Here is a 21,333-nt window from a genome sequence, read left to right on the forward strand (position 1 = left end):
GAGGTTCCAGAAAAAATAACAATTGGAAACAATCTAAATGTCCATTAGCAGGGGCTGGCTAAATCAATTATGGTCAGTCGATACAATGGAATTTTATACAGCTATAAAATGATAGGGAGCTCTTTACGTACCAATGTGGGATAATCTCTCAATATATGTTTTAAGTAATGAAAATAACCACAAGACACAAAACATCCCAAGGCGTTTTAAACAACACATTTATGTGTTACAAAAAGGAAAAGATGGGGGTATAGATGCCATAAAATAGTTTTGGAAGCATACAAAACCTTGATACCACTGGCTGTCTGTGGGGAAAGGAACCACCTGGCTCATAGAGAAGACTGAGAGAATGCCTCCCAGTTCTATGGGAATTTCACCCACCCCTGCTTTCCCCCTTTTATAAAATGAGAAATACTGTACACTTCACTTTGAAAACTGCAAAAAACATATATGTGAGATATATTGAGTTATTATACAGTGAGCCCTCATATAACTCCCCTCCACATTGACAAATAGAATTTTTACCCACCCCAAAGCTCCATGTTGCCAAAGCAGAGGCATTCTTTTTACTGAATATCATTTTATACCTTTTGAACTTTTCCTATTCAAAAACAACAGCAGGTATGCCTCCCCTCTTTCCCCATTTGCCACCAAAATGCCGTGGGGGTGCTGAAGGATCATGGTTGAACAGAATGATGAACATAATTTTGTTTTTAAAAAATGAACAGTTGTTATTGATCTGTAACTCATGTATCATACAATTCAATAATTTGAATATCTGAAAAAGGCTGTGCCATCATCACCACAATCAATTTTAGAGCATGTTGAACATAAAATATCATTGAACTCTACAGAGGAAGATTGGTTTGGAGCTCTTTCATAGTCAAATTCATAGTAAGAGTCAAAACGTAATGTATTCTAGGTTTTAAAATAGTAGCTACTTTACACATCAACTTGTTTCAGCCGCAAGACAACATATGTCATAGTTATAATCCTATCTTCATTGTATAGAAGAGAAACTAGAGGCACAGAGACATTAAGTGCCCATTTAGTAATCCTATTCATGCATGTCAAGGAGCTGAGATTCCTACCCAGGCAGTTGCGTCCCAGAACACACGTTCTTCACCATGACAGTACTGTGAGGAATTGTCACGGATCCCTTATGAGCACAGGCACAAGCAGGTAGGAATGGACGGGGATGCAGGGAGTCTGAGGCCAGCAAGCTGGCAAACCCTGTGGAGAACTGTGAAGAACTTAAAGGATTTTTCTAGGGCATCTGAGAGGTAAGTTTTCAGTCAACTCTGTTAGCTCGAGCTCAGTTTCTCTAGTGCTTTGTTTTTGTCATTAGTTGCCTCTGAGTTGATTCCAATGCACGGCAATGCCATATGTCCCGAGAACTGCGCTGTCAGGCTTTTAAGGCTGTGTAACTTTTCAGAATCACATTGCCAGGCCTGTTTTCCAAGGTAACTCTGGATAGGGTTGAACTGTCGACCATTGGGCTAATAGCCAGTAGTTAACTGCTTGTGCCATCCAGGGACTCCCCTCGGAGCTTAGAGCTCAATACATACCTTTTGAATGAAAGACTAAGCTCTTTTCACCTAAAAACTGGAAAAGTCTAGGAAGCCAGGCTACAGAAATACTTGCAGAAGTGGACAAAACTTTCACTGAAGCATTGTTTGCAATCATACACATCTGCAATCAACTCAAATCCCTCAACTCCTGTCCATCAACAGGGGACAGTTAAATGGATTACGTCAGCGATGCTGCAGAGCAGGATCATTAACGACACAGGTTTTGAGCTCGGATGCTCGCGTTTGCACTCTGGCTCTGCTACTTTGGGAAAAGCTCCCTAACCTTCCTTATGCGCCGGTCTCTACATCTGTGCAACAGTGATAACAAAAGGTCCTACTTTGTAGCTCAGCTGTGTGGAGTTAGGTCAGAGTTTCGGACGTGTAGTGAATACTCAAATGCTGTCCATTATTTTGGACACTCACACAATGGAATTCTGGGTAACTGCTAAACAGAAAAAGGTAGATCTGTATGCACTGATTTGAACAGATGTCAAAGATATGTATTTAGGGAAAATAAAACAAATATCAGAAGAATGTCTACTAGAATCCCAATTTTGTAAAAGTAGCTAAAAAAAATCTCTGTGTATTTATGCACAGAAGGAAAGCCTGGAAGGTATGCACCGAACTGTTTGTTGACATTATTTCTGAAGATTCCTTTTTACTTTATACACTCTTTTGTGGGGTTTATCTCTCTCTCTCTTTTATGATGTATGTTTATGCGTAAATGTGGTATACGAGGGGATACCCCCCCAAAAAAAAACCCAGAATCTTTTTTCAAAGCTATGGATTTAAATTTTTTTTACAAAACTATGTTATCACCCTCAAAATACTCTCCATTACACATACTACATTTGTCAAATCTGCGATTCCATTCTTGGAAACATCTTTCAAACTCATCTGTTTGGATGGCTGACAGCACCTCCCTCATTTTCTTCTTTACCTCTTCTATGTTATCAAATCACTGTCCTTTCATGTCCCTTTTCATTCATTGAAACAAAAAGAAGTTGAATGGAGTGAGGTCGGGTGTGTGGGGCAAGAGAGGCATGCTGGGTTTTTTTTTGCCGAAAACTGGCGCACGGAGATGGCTACATGAGCAGGTGCATTGTGGTCATGCCAAAACCTGTCCCCCGTCTGGCACAAATCAGTCCTTTTTTGACACACACTATTGTGCAACCTTTTCAGAACCGCCTAAATAGAAAGCTTGATTAACAGTCTGACCGGGTGGAAGAAACTCCAAATGCACTATACTCCTCACATAACCCCCCTCCCCAAACATCAGGGTTTTTATGGGTACCCCCCTCATATGTTTTGATGTGTGTAGTAAATATGTATATAACAAAACATTTGCCATTTTAACAAGCCTCACATATACAGCTCCAATATACCATCATTGATCGAGTCCAAGTCAAAATGACCCTATACAGTATAGGGTTTCTGATACTCTAAATTATTATGGAGGCAGACAGCCTTATCTTTCTCCTGAGAAGTGACTGTAGGTTTGAACTGCCAATTTTGTGGTTAACAGCCCGACACTCATCCCACAGCACCACCAGGGCTTCTTAATCCAAGTGTTAAGCAGGCAGGACACTGCTTTGCTTCCAAGATCAGAGGAGATTGGGTACAATTCAAGATGGTCCAGCTCAATAGCATTAATTATATTCATCATGTGATACAACCATCACCCTTAAACTCACTGCCATCGAGCCAATTCTGACCCACAAACTCTGCATAAGATTTCCACGGTTGCGATGCTCTCTGGAACAAGATTAGAGTCACCAAACTGTCTACCTTTGAGTAGATTCTGACTCATAGTGACCCTGTAGGGCAGAGCAGAACTGCCCCTGTGGGTTTCCAAGACTTTAAATCTTTACTGGAGTAGAAAGCCTCATTTTCTCCCTCAGAGCAGCTGGTGGTTTTGAATTACTCCTCTTGCAGCTAGCAGCCCAATGCATAACCCACTATGCTACCAGGAGCAGGATAGTCTAATCTTTCTGTCATGGAGCAGCTAGGGGGTCTGAACTATTGACACTGTGGTTGGAAGTCCAAAGCTTACCCAATAGTGCCATCAGCGCTCCTTGACCATCACTCTTATCTGTTCCCAAATCATACCATCACCAAGCTCAGTGTCCCCTAAGCATTGAGTCCTCTTATATTGGATTTTATTTTTTAACAACAAGCATATGCTATTCTTGTGGTGGAAAGTCTAGAAATTGGGAAGCTTTCTAAGACTGCGAGGGCTTCAGCAACGAACAGGGCATTGGGCAGAAGATCCCCTTCCTTGGCCTATAGGTTCCCTTCCCTAGTCCAGAGAGGCACACTGCCTAACAGCACTGTTTCCTACCTGGCATCATGGCAGTCAGAAGACACACATGCCATTGGTACTGGCCCTTGTTGTGCATGCTTCAAATAAGTCCTGTAATTTCATCCAAAACCTCGGTTCTGCTGCAGGGGTACCTCTCTTAAAGATGAGAGACTTGGCTGGTCAGAGCTGGAAGGAACGTTAGCCATCACCTAGACCCACTCCCTCATTTACAAATGATAACAATGAAATGTGTTCCTGAGAACTAAAAGTTGTTTCCACGGGGGTGGCGCAAAAGAAATTTAAAAATGAAACAAAAGCACCCATATCCAATCAATGTAGTAAATCCGAAACTTTCACACACTGCTGGAGGGAGTATATGTGGGTAAACCATTTCATAGACTCATTTGACACTGCCATTTCCCAAAGGCGGAGATGCGCACAGCCTGTACTGGGACAATTCCACATTTGATTTGGTCTCACTAGAACTGGTCACATCAGAAGAGCTACAAAAGGATATGCACAGTAGCCCTAATTGCAATAGCCCCCCAGAACAGTGGGGGGGGGGAGAAAATCTATGAACAGCTATTGAGAAATAAATTGTAGTATACTCAGTAAATGGAATGCTACAGGACACTGAAAAGATGAGAGACCTAGAGACAGTACAACGAAGATGACTTTCGCAAATATAACATTGAACAGGAAAAAGCAAGGTGAATAATACCTACCCTATATGAACTTCAAAAAAATACAAAGCAATAGTAGATGTTGTTTTCAGACACATACATATGTGGTAAAAATAGAAAAGAACACACGGGAACTTCCAAACCTTACTTCCGAGGGAGGGAGGTTTACTTACATAAGTACACAGAGAGGTTTGAATTTACTGGTGATGTTTTTAAGCTGGGCAGTGAGTACCCTGATATTCACTATATTGCTTTTTTGTACATTTTTGTATGTACCAAATACTTCATAAATTCTTTTAATCGACTAAAAGAAATCCAATGCTGAAAGAAACATTGGTAGTAATTTTAAAAGGAAAATTGGTAATATGTGGCTTGAGCGACCAGTGAAAAGAAATGTATTCCATATAAATGCCGCACTCCAATGTGAAGAATTATTCCTTAAAGCTGCCTCACTTCTCTGGGCCTCGTTTTACTGGGAGGGACTTGCTTAGAGAAGCAGCTGGGAATCTGTTCGCTCAGATCTTCACCAGTCAGAACAATGTGATTAACTACTCAGTTTTTGCCGTCGTCACATTTTAAAATGTGGTATTGAACAAACTTATCTTACAAGCTTCTTTCCTGTGACGATTTCTTCCAGCTCTTTCTTACTTATGCATCTAGGTGTTGAGCCATAACGCCCCCAATGGTCTTGGCCAGGTTCTCAAGTGTTTTCCGTGTAGAGAAGTGTGCCCTGGTCAGATCAGTTTGGGGTAAACTGGGTTGAACACAGTGCAATATTGCTCTCTAGCAATTCTTCTCGGAGATGTCCATTTGCTTTCATACCCGGGGACTCAAGAGAATTCAGCTCTGAAACATTTCCAAAAAATTACTAGGCTACAGAATTACCTACCCCCCTCCCTATGACCCCTGTTCCCACTCCTTATTTTTGACAACAACCTTAGAACAGTGTCCTGTGGAACATCCATTTGGCAAATGCTGTCCTGTAAGGGTTTCTCTTACTCGCTCACTGGTTTGATGAGTGGTTGATAAGGGTTTTGCATCCTTGCTAAGGGAGGGGTGTCCGTTGCAGTACAATTTTCACAGAGTGGATTTTCTTTTAAGTGACTGTCCCTGGTCAATGTAGAGAGCTATCTTTCCAAGTTTCATTAGTGACACCCCATCTTCTCTGGCATTGTGGCTGACTCAGCAACAGAAACTTCTGTGCTTCTGTGGTTAGCAGTGCTTTGTGGTCTGCATATGGCTCCTGGGCTGTTAGCTATATTGGCTCCTTCACGCCACGCTCCTCTCCTTTAAGTGACTGCCAATGGAAGGGTGCTCTGCCCCAGAGCCCAGAGCGGCATCCGCAAGGGCTGAATGCCTGGAGGGATAGTCGCAGAGGAAACAGAGATCTTCCCATGTTCCTTTACTCCCCACAACAGTTGACAGGAAACAGGGCGGCGGGCAGAGGTCTGCCAGTCCAGGACAAGAGGGACAGGACACCTCATTTCCCAGCACCGCCTTTTCAAGGAGATAGGCTTAGAAGGCCTGGAGATTCTCAGGAACCATCTCCTCACCCAAATCCTAGAAGGAAAATCTTCCGAGGACTCTGGCTCCCACAGGGCCTTTTAAAGATGCCTTACTTGCAGGTCTTTCATCTAGAACCCAAGGTTTCTTTGGGAAAAGTCAAGAACTAAGGAGAGCTGCATATAGAGCTTTTTAAAGGCTTTTGTTCTTCGGAACAATCACAGAGAAAAGTATGTTCTTTTCCAAGCAGCATGCACCATGCTCTCAATGGAAGCAGGCAGCTGCTGCTGCTGACATTCCTCCTTCTGCATCTCAACCCAACCCCAGCCCCAGCTCAGCCACCCGCTTAGACTCAACACCCCTGAGCCCTGGCTCCAACTGCTTACCAAAGGAAAGCCCCCTTACCAGGCTGGGGTGCTTGGGTCTGATACTGGGGAAAGGTCAGAACAGACAAAACGAGGCACTTGCATCCAAGGCAGGTAAGCCCATGGAAAGCACTCCGACTACAGGGGGTAGAAAGGACACCAGGGGAGAAGACCAGAGAAGGAAAACTCAACAGGGAAAAGGAACTGAGCCAAGAGGTAAGTGCTACGGAATAGGATGCACCCTTTGCCCCGGGCTCTTGGCTGAGCCTGGTTTACTTCAGGGGGTAACTCTGCTGACCACAATACTCATTTGTTCTGGCAGCCTGCTCGGAGGTCCCACATTTCTTCTTCTCTCCTCCCTTTTCAGCCAATGCCTTTTTCACACACCCCCCCCCCTCCCTGAAAATCTACCCGTGGACAAAAAAGCATGTCATTGAGAACAGAAATAAATAAACACGTATCTACACATAGACACCCCACCCCCTCCTTCTCCAAGAACCAAACCATGGATCTTCCCCTTTCTCATTTCTCGCCCCTAGTTTCCCAAACTGGTTTGAGTTGCTATTCCTGGGCATCCTTTTTTGTTCTTTCCTTCTTTATGAATCCAAGCAGTGGCTACTTCATTGTGGACAATTTTTTAAGTGTAAGTTTCCCCTTATAGGTACATGCAGGCAGGCTCACACACACACACACACACACACACACACACACACGCACACGCATGCACGCACGCACGCACACACACACTCATAATTCACACAGTACCTCTGGAGCATCCCCCTCCCTCAGTCAGCTCCCATCAGCCAGCCAAACAAGGGCAAGACTTGGAAATCGTTTCTCTGTGGCCTACCTTCTGATTCCGTCAGGTCTGAGAAGCAAACGGCTGCTGGAAGCTGGGAGGCTGGGCCTGGGCTGCCTCTGTGAATCAGCAAAGAAGTCCCTGAGACAGGGATGCCGACAGCTGCTGTATGCACACTCTCCCTCTGTCTCTCCCACCTCCCTGCCCTCCTTCTCCTCCTCCTCCCCCCACGGAACCGCTCTGTGTTGCTATGCAATCATATCACCAGGACTAACAGCATCGTTCCAACCTCAGGCAAAGATACCCTTGACTGGGCAAATGCAGAAAGCGCAAGGACAGTTTCGTAAAACTACCAGCGTCTCGGCTGCTCTCCGAGATTTCAATTCATTAGGAGCAGCGGAAGAGCTTGAGAGGCAGAGGGAGGGGGGTGCGGGGAGGCTTCTACTGGGGTGCGGGGAGGAGACAAAAGAGCCCCTGAGATCAATGCAAGCCTGGGCCCCAACTTAACACAGTCCTAGCCCAGAGTCAAAGCCAACTTCAGAGCCAGCAGCTGGCAGGGACTCCTGAGTAACCCGTCCAGGATTCGGTTTCTGTTGTTGGGGGTTGCAACACTCTGCTCGAGACTTGTCATTGGTACTGAAGGTACAGTCTTGGGGTCAGGGCAGTCTGCCAGTTAGCCTGAAGTTCTGTGTTCACCCCCTGTTAGCTCTACATGTAGAAAAAGCCTCAACACGTGGGCTAAGCAGAATGGACCTTGAACCGCTACCCCAACCACTCCCTCCGTTTGTCCATAGTAGCCTTTCTTCTTCCAAATACCACCCTGTTGGCAAGAAGAAGGGATGAGGTCCAATCACCTGGACAGATCGGTGTGGTGGTTGGGGGGGGGGGGCATAGTCCTTTACAGTGTGTCCAGGACATGGCAGGTTGCTTAATAACTACTCATTGAATGAATGGATCAAATGAAAGGTAGGTGGGCGAATAGCCCATATCACTCTACACAAACACACTCATTCTTAAAACCCTTAGAAGCTCTGGGCCAGGGCAAAGGATTAGAGAAACACCCATTCCTCCCACTGTTTTATGAGGGTAAAGTTTGATTGAGAGGGAGAAGCAGATGCTCTGGAGGTGGGTTACTTACCTTCACCGATTTGCCTCTAAAACTCTAGCAGCCCTGACAGCACTGGGATTCAAGACTGAAAATAGATCTGGGACTAGTGTTTGGAAAGGGTCTATTACTAAGACTAACAATTATGATTATTGTCATGATCCCGGGAAACTGCAGCTAGGAAGGAATTAGTGTGTATGGTGTCTGTAAGGTTTCTCGGCAGCACCGATGGTTTGTGCTGATTACTAACCTAAAGGTTGCTGGTTCAAACCAACATACTGTTGCCACAGAAGAACGGCCTGGCAGTCCATTTCCATAAAGATTATAGTCATAAGAAAACCCAGTGGAGCGCTGGAACAATGTGTGGTAAAGAAATCAGATGGTGCTTGGGGAGACGCCAGACAGTGTAAGACATGACAAAATAATAATAATTTATAAGTTATCAAGGGTTCATGAGGGAGAGGGGAACAGGGAGGGAGGGGGGGAAATGAGGAGCTGATACCAAGGGCTTAAGTGGAGAACAAATATTTTGAGAATGATGAGGGCAACAAATGTACAAATATGCTTGACACAATTGATGTATGTATGGATTGTGATAAAAGTTGTATGAGCCACCAATAAAATGATTTAAAAAAGGAAAAGAAAGTTCAGATTAAAAAAAAGAGTCCCAAATTGACCACAGTTCAACTTTACATGGTGAATGGATACATGAACTGCACGTAGTATGTTCTTACGATGGAAAAACATTTAATAAAAGGAATAAATCATTGATTCAAGCAACCAACAGCAACAAAAGAACAGGGTCTAAAGACTAAAAGGCTTGTCTTAAAACAAGCAGTCATCTAAGTGAGATGTATCTAAGTCTACATGGAAGAAGCACACCAGCCTGTGTGTTCTAAGGATTATTAATAATAAAATCCATGACTGGGGTGGTGGTAGAGGAATATACTGGAGCTTAAAATCTCAGCGCCTGCTGTGCAGAAGGCTGTGGCCGACAGTGGAAGCACAAAATCCATGTGCAGGATCTACACATGGATTAAGCCTCTGTTGGATTCCCTCAGGCTATCGGCCAAAGAGGTTAACAGTCTTGTCCTCAGACAGAGTGCATTGGAAAGTGGATTACTGCAGATACAGCTAGGTTAAAATATAACATATCAACATTGTTTCCCCTTTTAACACATTTTTAACTTTTTCTTTTTATTATTTTCTGCTTTCTTTTAAAATTTTTTATTAAATACATTTATTGGAGGCTCTTACATCTCAACGCAATCCATACATTCATCCATTATGTCAAGCACATTTGCATGTATGCTGCCGTCATCACTTTCAAAGCATTCGCTTCCCACCTGAGCCCGATATCAGCTCCCCATTTCTTTCCCCTACCTCCCCCGCCCACCTTCTCCCACAGACCTTTGATAAGTTATAGATTATTATTTTCATATCTTACATCATCCTCCATCACCCCTCACCATTGTTCTTCCCCCTGGGAAAGGGTCATATATTGATCCTTGTGATCGATTCCCCCTCTCTCCCCCTCCCCTCCCCTAATCCTCCTGCTATCTCTACTCTCATTGTTGGCCCTGAGGGGTTTATCTACCCTGGATTCCCTGTGTTGTGGCAGGCTCTTATCTGTAGCAATGTGCATGTTCTGGTCTAATCTAATTTGTAAGGTAGAATTGGGGTCATGATAGTGGGGGGAGGGAAGCACCAATCAACTAGAGGAAAGTTGTGTGTTTCAATGGTACTATACTACCCCTGACTGGCTCATCTCTTCCCTGTGACCCCTCTGTGAGGGATGTCCAATTGTCTACAGATGGACATTGGGTCTCCACTAGATTCCCCACCCCCCCATTCACCTTGGGTATGGTTTTGTTCTGGGTCTTAAATGCCTGATACTCGATCCCATCGACACCTCATGATCACACAGGCTGGTGTGCTTCTTCCATGTGGGCTTTGTTGCTTCTTAGCTAGATGGCTGCTTGTTTATCTTCAAGCCTTTAAGACCCCAGATGCTATATCTTTGATAGCTGGGCACCATCAGCTTTCTTCACCACATTTGCTTATACACCCACTTTGTCTTCAGCGATCATGTCGGGAAGGTGACCATCACAGAATTCTGGAGTGTTAGAACAAAGTGTTCTTGTGTTGAGGGAGTACTTGAGTCGAGGCCCAATGTCCATCTGCAACCTTAATTCTTAACATAGATATGAGTACATAGTTCTATTCCCCTCCATACACACACACACACACACACATATATAATTTACATATGTCCATGCCTGTATTTAGACCTCTATAAATGTCTTTTGACTCCTGGTTTTTTCCTCTATCTCCTTTTATTTTCCTCTTGTCCCACCATCATGTGCGACCCTCATATGGGTTTAGTAATTCCTTGCTGCTACATTGCCCTTGATTAAGCCCCACTAGGCATCCTATGGCCTTCGCGCCACTGATTTTAGTTCACTTGTTGTTCAGCTTTCTTTTGGAATGGTATTTTTCTGTGTTTTATTTCATTGTTGTTGCTATCTCTTTTGTATGGTTTTCTTTGTATGAAATTCAGGATAGGTAAATCTATAGAGATAGTAACTAGATTAATAGTTTCTTAGTGTTGTGGCAGAGGAGGTTGAGGGGAATTGGGTAGCTAATTATGTATACAAGAATGAAGAAAATGTTCAAGAATTGTGCTGATGAATGTACAACTCTAATATATTTAAACCATTTGATTGTATGGTATGTGAATTATATGTCATTAAAACTGTTAAATAAATAAGTTTGAAAACACTATGGAGCACTTCTACTCTGCAACACATGGAGTCAGAATTGATTCCTTTGTAGCAAGCTTGGCTATCATTTTTAGTTTTCATGTTGACGCATGTGTGTTGAACCTTGGTGGTTCCATGTTGGGTTACTAACTGCAAGGTCAGCAATTTGAAACCACCAGCTGTTCCGTGACAGAAAGATGATACTTTTCACTTCTGTTCTACCCTGTCGTATAGGGTCACTTATGAATCAGAATCAACTCAATGGCAGTGAGATGTGTGTATGTTAGGAGCTCTGGTGGGGGGGGGGGCTGGGCTATGTGTTGGGCTGATAACCACAAGGTTGGCCATTCAAATCCTCAGGAGACAGAATAGGTTTTCTGTCTTTGTCATGCTCTACAGCCTCAGAAACCTGCAGGGACAGTTTTACTCTGTCCTGTAGGGTTGCTGTGAGTCAGAAAGGCCTCAATGGTGGTGAGTTTGGTGTATGTGTGTATCTGTTACATTAAAAAACAAAAACAACTTAAGCTGTTGATTTCAGTGAGTTTACAGATAATGCCTAAGCACCTCTTGAAAACAAGCAAACAAAATGTGAGCCAAATGCCATCCTCCCTCCCCCCAACCAAGCAAGGCTTTCAGAGCTGCATGAGTGGCCCCTCCTGCCTGACCAAAGCAGTAGCAGCCAGGCCCACAAGCAGAAGCAGAAAGGGCCTTTGATTTCTGAAGGGATTTTTGGAAGGACATCCGGCTTCTCGATATATGCACCCTCAAGAGAGCATTTCTTAGCTAGCCAGCTTAGCCCAGGCCTGGCCCAGAGTCTCGGCCCCAGTCCGAGCCTTTGGCAGCTTGAAGGCTAAATCAACACCGTCCAGCCCCAGGGCCCCAGGAGTCCTTTACAACTGACTTGGAATGACTTCTGGGCAGTGGGGAGGAGGAATTGGCTAGAAGAAATACCAGAGGAAACACTCTGAGGAATTGTTTGGGCTGCCACGGACACATACCACACACATGGGGCCTGACTCACTGCTCACCCGGCCCGCTCACAGAGCACCACGCTCTTCACCCCGACAGGAAGAGAGCGAGCCGAGCGCAGCAAGGACGGCAGCCTGGTTCTCCACTGCGACCGCAGCTTGATTTGTACAGCCCACAAGGACCAGCTGAAATCATCCACTACTTTCTTTTTTCTGTCTTAAGAGAAAGCATTCAGGCTGTCGATACAGAAATCTATTACCAGCCTCTAGCAAAATGAACCCACCGAGTTTAATTTGAGGGGTAGAACAAAAAGGTTTCTGCTACTCCAACATCGCTCTCTCATATTTCCTATCATGGTGGAAAAAACCCTCTCCCCCTTTTCCTGTTGGCTAAGGTCTGAAGGTCTCCTGTGAAAATGGTCATATTACTTGTGAGAGAGAAAATATTAAGCCATTATCAACTAGTAGTGTCTTAGATTTAATTAGGATATTCGATTATAATAGTGATAACAATAATGGCTAACATTATTGAGGACTTACTACAGGCTAGGCACGGTTTCAAAGAAGCCCGACTAGTGCAAGAGTTAAGCACACCATGGCTAACAGAGAGGTTGATGGTTCGAACCCACCCAGTGGTTCCACAGGAGAAAGAGCTGATGATCTACTCCCATAAAGATTACATACAGCCTGGAACACCCTATGAAGGAATTCTTCTCTGTCACATGGGGGAAATTCCTATATACTCAACAGCACCTAATAACAGTAAGCACTATGTAAAGCGCTTCCCTAGCTCATGTTATCTCACCAAAACCTATACCAAACCCAGCCTTCGAGTCCGTTCTGACTCATAGGGACCCCATACAGCAAGTCTACATAGGACAGAAAGGAGACCTGGTAGGGCAGGGGGTAAAGACAGGCTGCTAACTGCAAACTCAGTGGTTCAGCCAAGAAAAGTGAGAGCCTCTACTCCCTTAAAGAGTTATGTATACCGTGTCCTATACATAAAAAGCAAGCCACTGCTGCCAGTCACTTCTGACTCAGCGACCCGATGAGACTGAGTAGAATCGTACCACAGGGTTCGAGACTATATCCATCCTGCCTCTTTGCATCAGTATACCACAACCTCTGGAGATCATGCTTATTATAGAGAGTTAAGCCTTCAGAAAGCCCATACAGTCTTAGAATCACTTTGATTCAATAACTGATTTTGTAAAGGAAATTATTTTCCTTTCGTCAATGGAAATTTTGAGGCATGTGGAGACTAAGTGACCCTACAATTAAAAAAGAAATCGTCATCACACTTAAGATTTGTGTGTCCTACCTGCCTGGCCCCCCACCCTCCCATAAGAATACAGTAACTATTAAGGTTGTGGATTTGGGCTACCTACTTATTGGGCTCCCAGCTTTCCCTTTAAGATTAGCAAAGAGTTGTACAATCCCCCAATAAAAAGATTTCAAAAAATGAATATCACTCATAAGTACTGTGCTTCTTTAAAAAAAATCAGCTAGATGAGTCAACAATAACTTTAAAACAAAGATGAGAATGTACAGGGTGTGGTGGGGCGGGCTGGTAATCTAGATGAAAGGGAACAGAACATCCAGAATGGAAATAATGAGAATATTTCTGCCCTGGGAAAACTGTAAACAATGCCACTGAACAATTTGTGTAGAAAAATTCCACTGGGAACCTAAATTGCTGTGAAAAAATTTCACCAAAACACAATAAAATATTATTTGTTAAAAAAAAAAAAAACACCAAAAACCAGAGTAGCGAAGAGTAAGCAGGCTGCCTGAGCACAGACCAGAGAAGGTAATTTCTCTTTTGAACTGCTCTCTACTTTCCTGAAGTGGGGCTCAAATGTGCTTGAAAATGTCAAGCACCGCCCAATTGCCCTCAACCATCTGTCTCTACCCTACTCAGATAAATGGGGCAGGGCCTGCATGAAAACACATGATTTTGCTTGAGGGAGGCCTTGGGGGAAGCCCTTTGGAAATAGGAGACCCATCATCATTTGTTGACTCAAGTATTTATTGAGCACTTACTAATTATAATACTCCAGAGAAGTAATCGCGGAGTGGTTACCCAGGCAGGTTCTGAAGGTGTCTGTCTGAGCTCAAGTCCAAACTGCAATGTCCACTTAGTGACATCGCTTTACTCCTTGATAAAACGCCAAGAAGAAATCTGCCCGTGGCATTAGAGGAGGCATGCAGATGACATGCGGTACATGGGTGAAGTGCCCAGCACGTTGCATGGCTGGCTCATGGTAAGCTTTCATAGATACCCGTTTTTTGGTGTTATTCACCCAGAGTCAGAATAAACTAGTCAGAGATCAATGAATCAGAGTGCATTTTCACCACATCCGTTTCACAGGTCCATTGGTATGGCAATTATGGCTGATTGGAATTAGCGTGTGCTGAAAGGAGTGATGGGCAAAGTATCTTGATTTGAGGACTAGCAATAGGATGTGGGTGCCAGGAAACTACTTGTTCTATTACTGAAGTTTCAGGAGACTGTAAACATTAGACAGGAAATTATGGCATGGCTACTGCATCTGGTTCTCAGGTAAATTATTTCTGCTAATGCAGGCCTGCTCCTAAACAAACAAACTGACAGACAAACGATAACCAAACCCATTGCCTTTGAATCCATTCCAACTCATGGCCACCCCACGTGTGTTAGAGAAAAGTGTTCCATTGTGTTTTCAATGCCAGTCATATTTACGGAAGCAGATCACCAAGCCTTTCTTCCAAGACACTGCTGGGTGGATTTGAACCTCCAACCTTTTGGTTAGCAGTTGAGCACTTAAATGTTTGCACCACCTAGGGACCTTGCCAGCCCTAGCAGCCCCATTTTCAATCATAGAACAAAAACCACAATGCAGACCTCAGGCATGGATTGTATGTGTGTACGTGCGCGCGCGCACACCCCAACACCTAACAATTACTCCAGATTCCTCTTGCCAGTCACACCTTTCCTGGAATTCATTCTGCACATTGGGACACTCCAATTGACCCTAAGAAAAGGCAAAATAGTGGTCAAGAAAAAATTCAACTGATGAGATTACATGGAGAAGGCTGGATATGGGACTAATTTGGGAGGTAGAGAGACTTCCTGCTGGGTCAAAGCTCAAAAGAAATATGGAAAAATTGGGACGTCACATTGAGAACTCAGTTTTAACTATAGTAATGGCTGTCAAGGGGGCCCTGTGGGCATAGTGGTTATGTGTTGGGTTGCTAACCACAAGGCCAGCAGTTCAAATCCATCAGCTGCTCCTTGTAAAAATTAGGGTTTTTTTCTGCTCCCATAATAAAACAGGGGCCGCTGTACTTTGCACTGTATGGTCACTATGTGTCAGAGTGGACTAGATGGCAGTGAGACTGAGCAGGAGTGGCTGTTAATGGAAACTGATTAGGGAAGCAATTATACAATTCTGTTTGATGTGATTGTACTATGGAATGATGAGATAAGTATTAACTCCCAAGTTACAGCAAATTAAAAGAAAATAAAAAAGCATAGATCCAGGAATGGGTTCAGGGCTCACACTAAAATCCTAGCTCCAACTTAAGAGCAATTAGTTCTTACATCACAGCCCTGCTCAGTACTTGCCCTCAGGAAGGGAAGACAGAAGATATGCATACTATAGCAACATGTGGTGAAGAATCTAGATGGTGCCTGGCTATCAGATAAAATAGCACCTGGGGTCATAAAAGCCAGTCTCCAAACAAGCAGCCATCTAAGTGAGATGTCAACTAAGTCCACATGGAAGAAGCACACCATCACCAGTCACTGAAGGATTGTAAATCATATCATCCAAAGCTGAAGGAGGGATCAGTATGAGAACCTGGATTGTGAGAATCTGGTGTGTAGAAGGTGATGGAGCCCGAGATCCATTAGTGGAACGACAGAGGACGTAAGCCTCCAGAGAACTCTTCATCTAGAATGGAGGGATCGGAGGAAAGTGTTCACTAAACAGAGTGCTTGGGCGAGAAGAGTATAAAAGATCCAAGGTGTAAATCTGACCTGAACAGTTAAAAAACGCTGCCAGTAGATCCTGTCTATAATGCAGGCTGGACCTGATCTGGTTTCCAAAATTTCGTGTAGCTTTGTTTTGTATTGATTTGCTCGTTTTTTCTTCGTTCATAATAGAGTGTATTTCAGAGGTGTTATGTCAAAGGAGGTCATCTTCTTGGAGTTGTACTATACGCTTTTCTGTTTTTCATTATATGAAACCCAGGATTGATGAACCTATAGGGATAGAAGTACAATAAGGGGGTTGGGAGGGGGGTGTACAGTGGCGGTGGTGTGTAAAAGGGAGACAATGCGAAGGAGTCCATGCAGAAAAAGAATGGTCGGAAATGGATTGTAGTAGCAATTTTACAATTCTACTTGATGCAATTGAACTATGGAATGATATGTTATATGTATTAAATCCCAAATAATAAAATAAATAAGTAACACACAAGAACAAACAAACAAAAGTCTGTTAAGCAGGAATCTTTAACTTCATTCCCAGTGTTCATGTTTATTGAGTGTCAACTGTGCATAATAATGCTAATCATTGCGAGGGATACAAAAGAAGCAATGAGTGAACTTCCTGTTTCTAAAATGTGATTACACTGAAGTGGGGAAAAATATTCTATCTTTTCTGCAGGCAAGTGAATTCCAAATTGGTGAATACAATGAGAACAGCTGCACTAATTGCTTCTATTTTACATACAGCACTTAGAGTTAGGGCCTCCTGAACTCCATTCATAAACTGACATAAAACCAAGCGTGGGCACTTCTGTTTGTTATAGGATTGCAGCCAGAGCTGCATAACATTCTGTGTTTATGTTCTCTGCTGCACTAGTATCTCACTGGACTGGCATGCGCTAGTGCTTAAACACCAGCCGACCTAGTCAAACACCTCCGCTCCTCCCTGGAGGGGCTAATGATGATCCCCTAGGGTGAGTTCAGTGGATTGACATCATGATAGTCCCGCACCAGTCCTGCTGTTTTCCCTCGTCACTTTGTCATTTGGACTCCCTGGTTTGGCTTTCCACTCCTGATGGGCCTGACCTCAGAAACAGTGGGCTGGTAAGCAATCGCTTGTGAAGAAACTAATTGTGAGGGAGCGAACCAGGGCAATAGCAGATGGAACAGAATGAACCTTAACCACCAACAAACTACCAACCTACGTGTCAGTACACACTCCAGATTCCTGTGTCAGAGGTTCCTTGCAACTCCACTAAGGGTAACAAAGCTAACAGTGTCCAGGAGGAGGTTCCAGGCACAGGCAAATCGTTTTCTAGGATGATTATTCTCTTCTGCAAGCTATTTACAAAATGTTCTCCTTTGCTACTCTGGGGTGGGTTAGAAGTGGTTCTGCCTGAAGGCCTCTTGCAGCCATGTGAATCTCTGGGTATACGTCCTGACTCCCACAGAGACAATGGTAGTGCCTATGCTCAAAGCTACCAGGTCCCAAGCTACACAGAAAATTTTTGTTCACTGAACAGTTGCTGCTTCTGATTTTACTACTAATATTATTTCCTCCACTTGATAAAGCTCAGGCTAAGAGCACCAAAAAAAAACTCACTGCCATCAAGTCAATGCTGGCTCATAATGATCCTGTAAGACAGGGTAGAACTGCCATATTGAGTTTCAGAGTTACCATTTATGGGAGTAGAAAACCCCATCTTTCTCCCTGAGTGGCTGGTGGTTTCGAACTGCCAATCATGGGCATCACAGGCTGATGTGCAACCACCATACCACTAGGGCTCTGGCTAAGAGCATAGGGACAGAGACATCCATTCTGACCTCAAGAGGAGAGCTGTGAGACCTCCAAGACCAAAAGCACAAACTCACTGCCATTGAGTTGGTTCTGACTCATAGCAACCAACGAGGACAAAAGAGAACAGCCCCCATGGATTTCCAACAGCGTAAATCTCTATGGGAGCTAGAAAGCCTCGTCCTTCTCCAGCAGAGCAACTGGTGGTTTCGAACTGCTGGTCTTGTGCTTAGCAGCCCAACGTGTAACCCACTACACCACCGGGGCTGATCTTTGAGCTGGTCCCCAAGAAGACAAGAGCATTCCAGGCTGAGGGGCAACACGAATAAGGACGGAGGGTTGCAAGTGCATGGCATGTTCAAGCAGACGGTGAAGGGCATTGGAAGCCACATGAAAGGGAGAAAGACCTGACTCTTGGGTGTAAAGACCACAGCCTAGAGAATTCTTTCTTCCATAGGGTGTCTCCCTGAATAAAAACACACAATGAATGACATAAATTGTGACGCTATTGTAAATGCATTCAAATTTGATTTTTGCCATATTTGAAAAGCGATTAAAATTGAAATGGGTTTATATTGCTGGCTGTTCCATTTGTCAGGAATCAATAAATAGTACAGCTTTTCAAAGAAATCTTAGTTCTTCAACTTGGTTTAGATTTATTAATTAACGTGGTCATGTACTAAATCCTGAAAGTGGTCCAAATAACCACGAACATGTAAAAGTGTGAGAGTGTCAGTCGGCTTGGCTGGTTTCACCTTACATTAAGGAAGTTAGGTGTTAACTATTGCACGAAGTTTCTAAGTTGCCAGTAATGACAAAAATAAGAGTATTTACTTCAAAACAAAGTCACATAAAGGAAGTTGGGCTTACTACTCCAGGCAATGGGGTGTTTTAAATAGTTGAGACACAATTCAACCAACATTTAGAAGAACCCTCTGGAGGATATACAGAAGCCTGATGGGTGAAGGCAGTTAAAAAACAACAGCCAGGAAAACATTTAGAAGAATCTAGAAAAATCCTGTGAGGCATAGGTGGTTTGGTGGTAGAATTCTTGCCTTCCATTTAAGAGATCCTGATTTGATTCCCAACCAATGCACTTCCCTCGTGCACAGCCATCACCTGTTGGTAGGATGCTGAATAGGTTTCAGCTGGAGTTTGCAGACTAAAATGGATTAGGAATCTAGTTCCCAAAATCAGCCTATGGAGTCCTATGGACCACAATGGTCTCATCCCAAATTGATCATGTGAATGGCACAGGACCAGACAGCATTTAGTTCCATTGTGATTGAGTCAGGGAAACTAGATGGCAGCTAATAATAATAGCATATGTCTAGGCAAAAATGAGAGCTGTATCTGGGATAGTGGTAGTAGAAATGGGAAGGTGTTTGCATTTACATTCCAGATTTGTTTGAAGAGTGGTGGTGGCCGAGGCCAGAGGAACTAGAGACTGGAATGGAGACTATGAGATAGAGCAAGAGGAGCAGCACTGAGACCAGGGGACTGTGAAACAGAGTGACAGGCAGGCTTCCTGGTCTAGGAAGGTAGAGGTCCAGAGACCACAGGGCTGAGGTTGAGGACCAAAGAGAGACCTGTTTCCTGGTTCCGACTTTTGGTTGTTAACTTCCTTAATAAAGCCCCTTAATCATAAAAGAAAATTTCAAAAAGAACTTTGTGTTAAGCATCCATCCAAGGCACAATTGCTTTCTATTCTCCTGGAGCAACAGAGGAAAAAAGATAGGAACAGGAGGAGGATATGGCATGTGGGGCCAATTGCTTTATGGATAACTGCTTCCTTTGCCACGAGACCACAACTGGCTGGTGCTCAGCTACCATCACTGAACATTTTGATCAAAGATTCCATAGACGAGTCCTGATAAAAAGGAGAACCATGCAGAAAAGAAATGAAAATTCTCACGGACTCCAGATTTTCTGGTGCCTTGGAGGCTAGTTGAACCCCTGACACTATTGCAATGAGATCATCTATAAGCCATAAACGAAAAATATTCCCTGGAATCTTCTTAAAATCAAACATTGTTTAATGGAACTTGTAATAAATTTCCGCTTTGTGTATTATGCTCTTTTAAAATCTATGCATATATAGGATAAACTTGACAACAGCAGCGTATATGATTGGACAGGAAGCTTTGAGGACAGTTGAGTTTTTGTTAAGTGGAGGAGGATCAACTCAGAAAAGGAAGATGCAAATGGTTGCACAACTTGCAGAATGTCATCACTGTCAGTGAACTGGTGAATGGGTGTAGGCTTTGCTGTGTATATTCTCAACCACAACAAAATCAATAAAAGCTAGAGAGAAAAAAATAACTCCTGCTCTGCAGATGACATTGTGAAGAAAGTGAAAAGGCAAGCCACAGACTGGCTCAAAACTTTGGAAGATGCTACCTGACTAACTGACTAGAACAGATGGTACTTATGTCCATTCGAAAGAAAGTTGATCCAGCAGAATACAGAAATTATCAAAAGATATGGTTAAGATCCAGGGTTGCATTCATTTGTTGAATGCCTTCAGTCCAGTTTGGATTTCTTCCTTCAGTACCATCAAAGTTTAAAAACAGTTTTTTGACATATAGTTCACGTACCACATAGTTCAATGGTTTAAAGATATTAAAAAAATTTGTGTGATCATTATCATAATCAATTTTAGAACATTTTCTTCATTTTTGTACTCATTGTTATTAGTCCCATTTGACCCTAACCTCCTCTGCCACAATCCTAAGAAACTAGTAATCTAGTTACTATCTGTATAGATTTACCCATCCTGGATGCCATATAAAGTAAATCATACAACCCCCCCCCCAAAGTCCAGTAAAAATAGCAAAATAAAACAGAAAAAAAAATTTTAAGGCAGAAAATCATAAGAACCAGAACAAATTAAACGTGAGGGCAAATAAATGATAAGATGTTGAATTTTAACCCAATTATATCTGCATTAATTCACTTTCTGAAGCACTCTGGAGATTAAGGCTATTCACATCCTTGGTCAATGGTCAAAGGGAATTCAATGGAGGCATAATCCTGGTGGGGACCCTGTAAGTGGATTTTGGTCATTTACTGTCATCCAGAACCTTCAGTAAACCAGGTGCTCAAGTCCACTGCAGTAGGAACAAGCAGCAGAATGGGCACAAGCTCAAGCTTGCAGGCCACCCAGTCTTCAGGCTGGGGACCAGACAGCCTGGTGGTAATGAGCTGAACCAGTGCCACTGGACCGCACATCATCTGCTTCAGGTTAGTGTAGTATATAGGTCACTTGGCTGGAGGGCACCTCACAACAGCTGGGCGCAAATGGTCAGGGAGAGAAGGTGGGATGCAGTCTGCAGTGGTAGCCATGTGGACCTGGGCGGAAGCCCCCTGGAGAGGGAGGCGGCCCTGTCAGAGGGATGACGCTTACTGATGGGATGGGCAGCACAGGAGAGGGGAGAGGGAATGGTCAAGTTTGAGGGAACATAGGTGCATGTCTGTTGAGGGGACGGGAGGAGGGCTGACCTCCAG

The 21,333-nt window shown here is 43.6% G+C and overlaps 1 protein-coding gene across 1 annotated transcript in view; it reads right to left on the reverse strand.

Annotated features, from left to right (window-relative positions):
• The window catches only part of DRP2 (dystrophin related protein 2), a 62,710-nt gene extending 55,183 nt beyond the window's left edge, over window positions 1-7,527 (reverse strand). Inside the window, exons 1-2 of the mRNA XM_045290595.1 lie at window positions 7,499-7,527; window positions 7,275-7,342 (exon numbers count right to left, since the gene is read on the reverse strand). The gene's annotated coding sequence lies outside the window, so the exon portion shown is untranslated. The remainder of the gene's footprint in view (window positions 1-7,274; window positions 7,343-7,498) is intronic.
• Window positions 7,528-21,333: the final 13,806 nt, after the last annotated feature.

The sequence above is a fragment of the Echinops telfairi genome, unplaced genomic scaffold (genome assembly GCF_000313985.2).
Source record: "Echinops telfairi isolate 266 unplaced genomic scaffold, ASM31398v2 ScPeMD7_44;HRSCAF=162, whole genome shotgun sequence".
NCBI lineage: Eukaryota > Metazoa > Chordata > Mammalia > Afrosoricida > Tenrecidae > Echinops > Echinops telfairi.